We start from the raw sequence: 13,053 nt of genomic DNA on the forward strand, positions 1-13,053 counted from the left end.
TATGGCAAACTGTGTTACCAGTGGGGATTAAAGACCCTAGATTTGGGAAATGGTCGCCGAATTAGGAAGGACCATTCGTCGTCAATAAAGTTCTCGGTAAGGGGCATACCACCTTAAGGATCAAACTGGTGTAGTTCATAAATTACAAATAAATGGGAAATTCTTAAAGAAATATTATCTAGTCACTTGGGAAATGCAAGAATAAAGAATTTGTTTCATTGAGTTTCAATGGGCGTACAAGCAAAATTACAAGAAGTTAACCAGTCTGCAGCTAAAGACAAAATCCTAAGGAGTAGAAGGAAGAAAAGCTTCAAGAGCGGCTTTTAGTTCTAGCCACCTTACTTTGCCTATCGTAACCTCGACTTGTCTTATTCTTTTGTCGAGCTGTAGTTGCTGTATCTGCTTCGCGCCAGCTGTGTACTCCATCAATTGAGGTTTATTCAACTCTAATTTTTTTTCAAGCTCAGAAGCAATGGCCGATAACTAACGATAAAGTTCAGCGATTTGACGATCAAGGTCGGCCAGTTTTTCTTTCTTTGCCTTTATTGCCTCGAGCTCCTGTCAGATAGCTTTGTAAGCGACCATTGTAGCTTTGAGGTCGTCATCTGCCCGAAAAGCATTCTCGTAAATAGTGAAATATTGTCGGGTTCTTTCCAAGATAGTTGGTAGATGAACAACATACTCGTTGCTCAGTAGGTCGTCGGTTGCAAGGTCGTTCAAACATTCTCCTACAAAGTTGAAACCTTTGCGCTAGAGGATTTGTGAGGCCGAGAGCGACAGAAGTTCCTGCAGCTTGGCGAGGGTGCTAGACTCGGCTGTTGTTACAGAAGGTTAGGATGTGGTACTAGAAGGCCCAGCCATCCCTGAAGTGTTGGAGAGAAGGTCGTCAAGCTCAACCTTTCATGAAGGCTACACAGAAAATAACTGTTAGAGAAAATAATTTAAAAGGATGACAGAGAAGGAAGTTGTGTTGGACTTGCTGAGAAGAGACTTCGGTTATATTTGTTGGTTCGTTGCTCAAACCCAGAGAGCTTAGTGGCTGGGCGTAGTATTTAAGGCAACCTTTTAATTTATGCGGCCGATGAAGGTTATGTACGTTTGATGGCCTTAGTGCATAGAATTTTTGGTGAAATGAGCGATTGGACACCTATCATTTGATGTTTTCTTGGTTGAAAGGTTTAAGGTTGAAATAAATAAAAGAAAACGATGATGAGTCTTACAAAGGTCGAAGTGACCTTCTGAGGAATGATGCCGAGGTTCTGGTTTTGGGGATAAATCGACATTTCTACCGTTGTTTCTGGTTCAATGGGGGTTGGCCTGGCCAGCCTCATCGACCGTGCCTTTACTTTTGTCCAGAAACAAGGGATTTGTACCTGGTGGTTCGATCTGTTGAGGACGCCTCACCAGTGGGGGCACTTCGCTCGCATCCTCATGAAGATAACTGTTTGTTAACTGGGAAATTATCATGCCTCTTTCTCCAAGATGATTGTTGGATTCACTTTTGGATTTGGGGGAAGGTCTCTTTCGGTCGTGGTCGCCGCCTTGTCCAAAGCAACAGCTGTTGAGCTGACATCAACAGGAGCAACAGCCGGCCCCAAAGTTACAAAACCCTTCACTGTTGGGGCGACGACTAGTTTAGCTCAATAACGGTTTTACGGTACTTCTGTCGAGGCTTGGATGACATGAGAAAGGAGAGGGATTCTAGGAGTGGTTGCTCTTGTGGTTTGAGATGAAATGACGTGAATCTCCTGCTATTCAATTTTTGCCTTTTTCTTAATATGCTTTTGTGGCCGGGCAACGTTGCCAGTTGTCTCAACCTCAAAGCGAGGCCGCTTGCTCGGTACTGTCGGCACAGCAGTGGCTGCTACTAGAGTTTGAGTGGTGGTCTTTTCAGCTAAAGGGGGCTCGATAGTCGCAACCTTTTTTAGAGGAGCAAGTTTCTTCTTGGCCACGACCATCGTGACCACATCGGCCCCTTTTATTGCACCGCTACTTGGAAAAGCTAAACTAGAGTCAGAACGAAGTTCAAATTGAATAAACAAATAAAAGATGTAAAAGATATATACCTTGAGCTGTTTCTTTGGATTTTAGAGCGAAAGTCTTCCTCGGTCGATCGCCAAAAAGTTTCTTTGAAACTTCCTCGGTTGAAGTACAGAAGAAATCATTGACGTAGGCATCTCATTAGTCGGTGAATATGCTGGTACAATGGGTTTGTGGGGTATTCGACCGAAGGCAGAATTTAGTATACCGCTCTTGGGAATTCTCTCTCAGCTTTCTCGCATTCCCTCTCCGGGTGAATAGGAAAGAGTGCGAAGCCAGTTGAAGACTCATCGCTTCAGATGAGTTGAAGCTAGGGATCTCCAGCCTCAATGTGCAGAAGTAGACCTGCATCCAGAGTTGGAAGACCCAGAGCGGGCTGTTCTAGTGCGAAATGATCTTCCCAATAAAGGCTTCAGTCAAACACCAGGTAAAGTTGGCAAGGATGGCCACGTTGAGGGCTAGAAGATGGCCACTGGCCAGGGCTTTGGCCACCGGCATATTCTTGGCCAAACACTTGTTCGACTGGGTACAAAAAATGAATTTATTGTACCAGTAGAATAAGAAGGCATCGTGCGCTCCATTCTTGAGGTCTTCCCCTTCTGAGCCAGCAAAGTGGCTGATTAAAGTGTTGTAGTTGAAGAAATTTATGTGTAGCTTGTGCACATCCTCTTTCGACACCCCTTGACCTTTCTTCGCCAAAATTTCAACATCATGCTCGTCGAAGATTATCTTTAGATTCAAGTCAAATTGATACCGAGAAAGAGTGGTATCAATTGGGAGGCTTGAGGGAGATGTGCCGAGAATGGCTGTGATATCCTGCATGGTCGGACATATAGGGCATAGAGGAAGAACCATAATGTTGGTGACCGAACACCAGAAGCTCAGGGCAACCATTAGTAGTTCTCAATCCATATTGAGCTTAATGGTCGAGAGTTTAATGGCATCAAAGATGCCGAAAGTCTTCTACTCACCTCCAAAGTGTGGCTACATTCGGGCAACCCAGGCATCCTAGGTCGTAAGGGTTGAGGGCCAAGCTCATTGAGGTTTGGTTGATTCCCATTTTTACCAATCGTACCCTTGAAATAGGGGTTCTAGGCAGTGAGCCTTCAACATCTTGGTGATAGATTCTGGGACATCGTCCTTGAAGAGTAGTCCTATAAACTGGTGGGAGGCGCTTGAATCACCCTCGAATTGGAGGGTTTTGATGGCATTCCGATCAATAAAGTCTCGGCATTTGTCACATTCCTCAGCGAGCTTGGTAATGAAGGTATTGGCGGCCATTGATGAAGGTTTGAAGGTTTGTTCTGAGTTTTGAAGATTGGTTTCTTTTCTGGGCTAAGAGCAAATGATAAGAATTTCTGGAAGTTTGTGTAGACATTGAAATTTCGGGAATTTTCCGTGTTCACAGTTTGAAAGCGTGAAAATTCAAATGAAGCTGGGCAGAGTATTTATAGGTGAATAGGGAAGAGATCAAATGTTTAGGTTTAAAGATATGGAGGGCAAATCCGACCAAAGAGTTTTGTAATCATAACAGATATTTAAAAATCCAGGTGAAGAGGCAAAAAAGAACTCGAATTAAGGATGCATGATTGCGTGTAACAGTGAGGTTTATGGCGAAGGGACATTTGAGTGCCTGCATGCCTCGAATGTCATTATTGAAGAAGAACAGTCGTATTGAGGAGCTGGCACATGGCAAGAAATATGACAAGTGAGAGATCATGCCTAATAAATGCGCCTGTGTTGTTGAAGTATTCGAGGCTTTTAGTGTTTTCTAGTTTGTTAGAATGAGTATGCTAAGGGTTTATTTCACTTCTTTAATGTCGAGGCTCGGCCAGGGATTGTAGGTCGAAGACTTTAGAAGTGAAGGGGCAATGTTTGGGCCCAAAATATTATTTTGGGCTGAGCTTAGAGTCATTCTCGACCCAGTAGTATTCATCTAGAATCTTATCATGGGATATCCGGTCAGGATCGACCAAATCCTGTTGCGAGGATGATTAGATAAAATTAAGATAGTCAAACCCTAGTGTAACAAGGAGTCTTAAAGCTGAAGATGCTTAAAATTAGGGGATGAACCTGGATCGTTAAGAAACCTGGTTCAAGGTCTTATTGGGGTTAGGATTGGCCGAAACTTAATCGAATTGGGTTGAGGAGTTCTAATCCGAGTGCAATTCTAATTTGGCCATGAGAGAGTGCATCATCCAAGGCCCCTTCAATTCAACACACATATTGCCCTGCACAAAGCTTCTCAATAACCCTGATATTGATTCCTCTTCCCTTTTCTTCTTGCCAACACATCTTCATTTTGGATAAATAGCACTGTGAAGGCAACCAGCAACATCTTTAGTTTGAATAAACAACAATGTAACCGTAGAATCAGCCGATCGAGGAACACATTCAGTTTGGATAAACAACACTACTTCGAGATTGACTGGTTACTATCCAAGTCTCGGTCAAAAAGGATTCTAGAGTCCTTGTTGGTAGAGGTCATCTCATCAACCTTCTCGGTAAAGTGAGGTGTTACAGGTTACTAGGCTCAGCATGTTGAATGCTGAGTTTGTTTTATGATTGGGTAATCGTAATTACATTTTAGAATTTGGCATTCCGACGACCAAACCACATTTACCATCAAGACATTTATCTTATTCGAGACATGTTCCATATAGACTGGTGCCAATTCGGCGTGCTTATACTCTCACAAATATAATTACCGTGACCGAACAAGACGTCAACGATTTGTGAACTTCGCAGAATTAGCAGCCTTGTCTTCAGGCTCTAGAACCCAAAGGTTAAGACATGTTCGTTCCTCAGTCGCAGTCGCAAGATCAAGAAGTCACCACCACTCTCAAAGCAACATTAGCATATTTTACTCCCCGATCGAGCTCGGCCGTCGAGTTTGGATGCCCTGCACATAACCGAATTACGTAGTTAAATTATTAGTTACTCGACCCGCACTCCACGTAGGCTTGGTAGTTTTTAAGGTCAACAATATGCCAATGATCTCATGGCACAACTAACTGCAACCAATAACCATTTGCTGCTACATTGTCTCATCATAATACACATCAGTTGCTTATAATCTTTCAGCAACTTCTATTTCTAATAGAAAATATGTACTAAAGCTATATTGATGAATTACTGAACTAGCGTCCCTTTACTAATCATTCAATTCAACCAAGTGCAGCGACTGGTTAAACATAAAACCAAAACTCAATACTCACTGTCACGATAATAACTAACATGCATAATTAAACTACATATTATCATTACTCTCACTAGTTCAACAAATCTAGGGTTACAATCACTCCTATATTGACTGCATGCTTATAAAAAACTGCATTTGGTACTACCTTAGTGAGTGGATCAACAAGCATGTCATGAGTGTCAATGTAATGAACCTTGATCTGTCCAGACTTTACTTTCTTCCTTGTCAATGCATATTTGGTGTTCAAGTGCTTAGTTCTATGAGGCCTTTTATTATTCTTAGAATAAAAGATAACAGCTTTGTTATCACACCAAATTTGAATAGGCTTTGCTATAGAGTTCATGATCTTGAGACTGCTGATGAAGTTTCTCAGCCATATACCTTGTGATATAGCTTCATAACAAGCTACGAACTTAGCTTGCATGGTAGAAGTGTCAACAGTATCTTGTTTCACTCTCTTCTATGACATTGCCCTATTTGCCAACGTGAATAAATAACCTGAAGTTGAATTAAGTGAATCAAGGTAGCCTGCAAAGTCTGAGTCACTATAGCCTACTAGTTCGAATTTTGAATCCCTCTTGTATATTAGCTGATACTCTTTTGTTCTCTACAAATATCTCAAAACTTTCTTGGCAGCTATCCAGTGTGCATTGCCATGGTTATACTGAAATCTTCCCAATATGCTAATGGCATATGCAATATCAGGTTTGGTACATACCTGTGCATACATGAGACTCCCAATGAGATAAGCATAAGGCTTGCTAGCCATTTCTTACTTCTCAAACACAGTCTTAGGGCACTGATCTTTACTGAGCTTTTCTCCTTTTGTCATAGGAACATCACAGCCATTCGAGTTTTCCATAGTGAAACTTTTAAGTACCTTTTCAATATATGTTTTCTGTGATAAACCAAGCAGTTCTCTACTTCGATCTCTTATGATCTGAATACCAAGAACAAAAGCTGCATCTCCCATATCCTTCATCTCAAAACGTTTGGACAGAAATTTCTTGGTGTCACTCAGCAATGATGCATTATTGCATGCTAGTAATATATCATCTACGTAAAGAATGAGAAAAATAAAATAGTTGCCATTTCTTTTCATGTAAACACACTTATCACTATGGCTCTCTTCAAAACCATGTGATGAAACAACCTCATCAAACTTCAAATACCACTGTCTCAAGGCCTGTTTCAATCCATAAATGGACTTGTTAAGTTTATGGACCAAATTCTCTCTGCCTTCTTGAATGAAACCCTCTGGTTGCTTCATGTAGATCTCTTTCTCAAGATTTCCATTCAAGAATGCAGTCTTAACATCCATTTGATGCAAGAGTAGATCAAAGTGAGCCATTGGTGCCATGATTATTATAAAAGAGTCTTTTGTAAAGATTGGAGAGAATGTTTCATTGTAATCAACTCTTTCTTGTCGAGTATATCCCTTAGTTACAAGTCTAGCTTTGTATCTTTCGATATCACCCTTGGAGTCTCTCTTAGTCTTGTAAACCTACTTGTAGCCTATTGGTTTACATCCTTGTGGTAGCTCATGCCAATTGGTGTACATTCTTGCAATCTCTCTTAGTCTTGTAAACCAACTCTCACACTTTGTTCTTATTCATGGAATCTAATTCTGATTGTATAGCTTCTTGCCAATGTGCATTATTGAGACTCTCAATTGCCTTCTTGAAGGCTAATGGATATTCTTCTTGATGATTGAACTTAGCCTCTTGCAAATACACAAGGAAATCATTTGAGATTGCAGGCTTTCTTGTACAGATAAATCTTCTGATTTCCATATGCACATGCTCAAAGTTCTCTTCTTGAATGGCTGATGTGTTGTTCAACTGCACAGGTTCTTCTACAATCACTTCTTTTTGTTGAACAACTTGTGTTAGTTCTGCAACTCAGTCACTTTGCACTGGAATTGGTACAACAACTTCATCTGTCACAACATCACCTAGGTTTTCTTTTTGCATCACAGGTATGCTTATAATCTTTGATGCCATAATTATATCTACGGCTATGAATGTTAGTATGTTGATTAGAACTATCGAATCACTATGACATGCTTAGATTTATGTAGTCTGCTCATCATAGCTGCACTCGGGGTTAGTGCTCGCCCAGGGCCAAGGCCAGTCTTTCACGTGTATGTTCACATCTGCACCGCATGCTCGCCTTGAACCCAAGTCTGTGTCAGTCATGTCGTACATGTTGCAATAGGCAACTCCGACATCATGTTGTATAGGTTGCAATAGGCAACTCCGACTCGTATGTGACAGCGAATAGCGCCAATGTTCATGTGATTGTAGCACTAGAGTGTGTGTTATTATTACACCTAGTCCTGTCGTACATGTTGCATTAGGAAACTTCGACTTGTGTGCTAGCGTATATTGATGAGCATTAGTTCAGTCGTACAGGTCATATTAGGCTACTCCAACGTGTGTGCTAGCATAGATTGATGAGCACCTAATTTTACTTATATTACTGTTGAGATTTTGTGATTTTGGATGTCTTGCCCTTAGTTACGAGATATTGTGCTATAATGAATTCTTGAGATTTTGCAGGCTACGGTAAATAATTTTATACTATACATAGTAAGTATATTTTGGAAACTATACTTGTTTTATGACGAGAGGTTACAATGTTTTCATAAAGGTTTTTATAAAACTTTATTTTCAAGCCCACTCACCCTTGTTTTTCGCCTCTCCAGGTTTTAATAGCTGAGCTTTCTTATTGACGAGGATTCGTGGCTAATCTTGGTATTGGAGATTACCTTCGATGGTATGATTCTCAATCTACTCTACTGGACTTTACTTATATTCTGACATCACGTGTGAAATGGGTTCATTCCCGCTCACAATATACTCTTATATTTAGGCACTTTTAGGTTTAAATTTATTTACATTTTCCACTACACTACACTTTATGGCTTCGTCACCTTCCAGGTGTTGTCCAACACAGCTCAATTCAGAGTCCAGGTGGGCATTCCGAGTTGGGGTGTGTCAGTTTGGTATCAGAGCATAAGTTTAGGCAGTATTGCATTCATCACACACGTGATGTAAGCATTCTTGGTTCTTGAACCCAAGTATCGAATCTTGCCACCTCGTCGACTACGAAAAACGTGTTAGGTTTTCCTAAGTGTTGGGTGGATTAGGTGACTTATTGACATTCGAGAAAATTGTTTTGGTGACCTCCCGTAGACTATAAACGAAGAACCTCCCTACCAAGGAAAATTTCGTTTTGGAAATGAGTTGTTAGCCTAAATCACTTCCAATATTTTACATGAATTGATGAATGCAATGAACGGTATAAAGCAAGTTCTAGAGATACATGTAAAAATGAAATCATACGCACAAGAATAAATGAGATTGATGCATAGTGGTTCAATTATAAAATAGGCTCAAAAGCTCACAAGGATTACATTAGCTCACTAGATTTACATATGAAACTTTAAATCATGCTCTAGTTTGACACCAACAAGGCTATGTGCATTTATATTTTCCAAGTCATGCTCCTAAAAAAAAATAGTTAAAACAAAGATAATGTAAAGAACTAATGTCAACTTAAATTTCTTGAAAATTATGAGAAAATAAAGATCGTATCTCATCACTGAATGGGGAAGTAGCCAATAAAAACATGACTCAAAGAAAAATATTTTTGTATGTATTTTCATATTTTTTTCCAAAACTAAAACGAAAACAATGAAAGAAAAAAAATGAGGATAACGAACATAGACAACAAAAGAAAATAAATGAAATAAAGCTCTTGGATAAGTAAGCTTCCCGGGTTTAAGGAGACGGGCAAATGAAGATGTAGATGACAATCCACCCCCAAACTTGAATTTTCCTACCGGCAACATGGTTAGGTGGCTCTAGTTTTCTACAAAAACACCAAACAATGGGTAAGCTAAACAAGAGACTTAGAAGAATAATTTTTTATTGAAAAAAAAAAACTAACAATTAACATTAAAGCTAAACCAACTAAAAGATGTAACAATCCAATTAAGTAATAGAATCAAATTCAATCCCCGGCAACGACGCCAGAAACTTGCTGCGAAAATTAGATAACCGAAATTAGGCTCATTAAGTCTCGAATTTTTGTGCTCGCAAGTATACGAATCAAATGACAGTATAGCATATAAGCACGGATATCGTCCCATAGAGATCGAATTGATTCTAAAAATCTTACTAACTAAATTGAAACAAATTAAAGTAGAGAAGCTTTAATGGAAGAGATATGAAATTTTGATATTAAACTAAAATAAAATAAAGCTTGAAAATAAAATGCATGTAAGTTATAAACTGAAACATAAGAAAATAAGACCTAGGGCATCCGAATTCACCGTAACCAATTCTACTTAATTCTCTTAATATGTTATGCTCAAGTAGTTCCCCAATATTGATGATCGATTTTCTCTAAATTATTCGACGGCCATGACATCTGGTTACATCAAAAGTATCCTTACATGTTAATCCTCTATGGCATCTAGATGGATTTAAACAAGTAAGAACCCATTAAGCTCTATGGAAATCGTTGGAAAATCACACAAACCCTAATTGTATGGCATATACAAATAGGCAGTTATGGTATCAATTGCAAGAAGCTAAACCCAAGTTAAGTATGACATTTACTTTAACTTGCATCAAATCAACCTAATTTAAACCTAGATGGTGATTAAGCATCTAAATAAAAATCAAGTGCATTACGATTAGCAAAAGATACTCAATAAAGATGAAAAAATTGATAATAACAATGCCACAAGGTAATTAAGTATTCATGATTAAGCTACATCGTAGCCCTAGCAAAGAAAAACTCCAAAGTAGCTCTTCCTCTTGGCCTTCCTTGCCACAGCCCCTACGTAGAATATATGATTTTTGGTTTTGTTTTGGTGGCTGACTCCCATATCATAAGAAGAAGGATCTCCTTATATAAAGCAAACGGCAAGCAAGTGCTTAAAGGCAATTAAAAGCATACTAATTACTAATCCTAATGGACTTTATGTCCTTATTTAAGAAATGAAAAAAAAAACGGAAATAATAAAACTAATAATTAAGTTTTCTCCTAAATTCCATTGAATAGCACTCCCATGTCCATTTGATTTCCAAAACCATTGCAGTCTCATCTTCTTATTGTAATGCACATGTCTTCGTGCAACTAGTTAGCCTCCTGCTTCACTGGAATTACTGTAGACACCCAAAAAGCTTATTTTTCACTTCATTTTCACGTAACTCCCGTATTGAATGCCTATAAATTAAAACAAAATAAATTAGTGCATTTAACCCTTTCATATATACAAAATCCAAATGAAGTATATGATAAAAATATATGAAAATATGCACCCATCAACTTAGGAGCAAGTCTTGTAGGAGGACCGTAAACTCGCAGTTGTTTTAACCATGTTTTCCACTTAGGTAACCAAAACCTCTTCAACTAGTCACCTTTTCGATCACTTCCACAGGTAGACAGTAAAGTCGAAGTACAAAATAATTTCTCATTATTAAAGTGATTTGAGTATCGAGAAAACTGTGAAGACCTTTTAGTTCGTGTCGTAGAGTTGGTTAGTAGTATAGTACATTTCGAGGACATATACCTTTGGTGTCATTTCTCAAAATCTTACCTGGGATATCACCAAATGGTGAAGTGATGCACACCATCAATCCACTTTCTCGTACTACATCAGTTTTCCTTGTGACTTTTCGAACATGTCCTACTTTATTGAGAGAACTTAGTTACTAAAGCTTACCGATTAAGAATTTATCCAACCAAACGCCTTATCTAGGAAACCTCAAACCTATTCACGAATGCGAAAGGCCGAACCTTAGGGTCGTACCTAGATTTTAGCAACTCCATCGGGTGATGATTAAAAACTGTTTAAATCCTACTTCGAGTTGATGGTTTAGCCGACCAACCTTTGTAATTTGAGTTTTCTTCCATGGCCTGATGAATTTGTAGTAGTCTTTTATACGACTTTCTCATCTTCTTTGGCAGTGAGACCAAATTCTCTAAGCACTATTAGTCAGCTTTATACCAAATTCCTCGACTGTAAACTTTGATTAAATTGGTACTCTTCTTAGGAGACGTGATCTCAATGGACAAGATTCTTTTCTTTTTGCCAAAAGGTTGTAGCGAAAGAAAGTTGAAGTTCTCACAAATGTTGTGAAATGTGAGATATTTTGGCCTTATCGATTTTATCGACAGTCCGTTAACGACTTTTCAGCTGTAGTGTTTTTCTATCCAAGATAACAGATGAAAATTAGTTTGATTTGGGATGTTGATTATGAATAAAGTTTCTGACAACAAAATTGTTGTCTCACATCACCTTTGTTTTACGCCTTTCGATGACATTGATCATTTTGAAATCTATGATGATGTGTTGTTTGGATGTTTCAGCTATGTAAAGACAGTATGGCGAATTATCGCTTATATTTTCCAACGTTTAGAACCATATGAAATGAACATTCTTACTCATGACTTAGAGTCAACAGTAACCATCTTTACTTGAAAAACTGGATGACACTTCTTTATAGAGAAATGTGTCCAGAACCTTCACCAATCTCACAAACTTCTCAAATGCACTTTCTCTTGAAAAGAATTAGATTTCTGATAATGGCGATGGAAGAACCAGGATAATGTATATGCTTGCACTATCGTGTATCATCCCGGTTGTGTAAACTCAATTACTGTTTACCACTGCAAAAGATATATTTACCCCTGAACATTTCCAGCTTTTCTTATCCCATTATAGCTGGATTTCACAAACATTGATTTAACGTTATGTCTGAATTATCAAGAAATCATTCGAGTGGTTATAACCACTTCATGTACATGAATGGAGTTAGGAAATATTATCATAAAGTCCTAGTACGAGGTATCTTGTATACGTGGATATCATGATATTATCGACCGATTCGACAAGTCAGCTCACTTTTCGTTGGTCTAAAGGGACTACATTTAGACCATTTAGTTAAATAACTCATTCTTGAATATTTCAGATTTTCTGATGTTTTGATCAACATCTACTTTGACTGTGATTTCATATTCACCTTTTTATGCCAAAAGGTATTCCAGTCAACCTTGGGTACATGTCTACCCTATTGCACTTCGTATTAGTTTTGAAGCAAATAGATCGTTTAGGTGAATCGCTCGAACATTTAGATTTTTGTTGTGACTATTAATTCCTCAATCACCCAATAAATACTTTGATAAGCGAATCCTTACCGTTGGTTATTGAATGTTCCAGAAGCTACCGTTGTAGCGAGATGTCATGCATTAATTTCTATTACCTTGTATTCTGGATTTGATGGACTTGTTTGACCCTCAAATTCTTGATTGTTCTTCTTGGCATAGTTTTGCTAAACTCGAGGGAAATTCAATATGAATCTGCTCACTATGGCGTTACGAACTACATTGTTTGACTATTTGGTGTGCATGTCACTACTGTATCTTACAATGATACGTGTTTTACTTCCAAGTTTTGGGAAGTCTTCTTGAAGGCTATGAGTACAAGTTGTTGCCCAATACCTCATTGATCCTCAGACTAATGGCCACTCTGAATGAATTATCCAGACCTTAGTGGATGTATTACATTTTGTTCGTTCTACAATTAGTAAGGTTGCAACATACGATTATCTTTATTTTAGTTGCATGTAACTACGGTTACAATTTTAGTTTTGAGTATGACACTGTTTGAGACGTTGTATGAATACTTTATGCACAGTACATGATTGACAAAAGAGTATTGTGAACAAGAATTCGAATGATCGAGATTACGATATAGAAAATTGTATAATATTGACGATGTTGCCTGAGAAAGT

Source organism: Malus domestica, chromosome 16, assembly GCF_042453785.1.
Source record: "Malus domestica chromosome 16, GDT2T_hap1".
In the NCBI taxonomy this organism is placed as follows: Eukaryota; Viridiplantae; Streptophyta; class Magnoliopsida; order Rosales; family Rosaceae; genus Malus; species Malus domestica.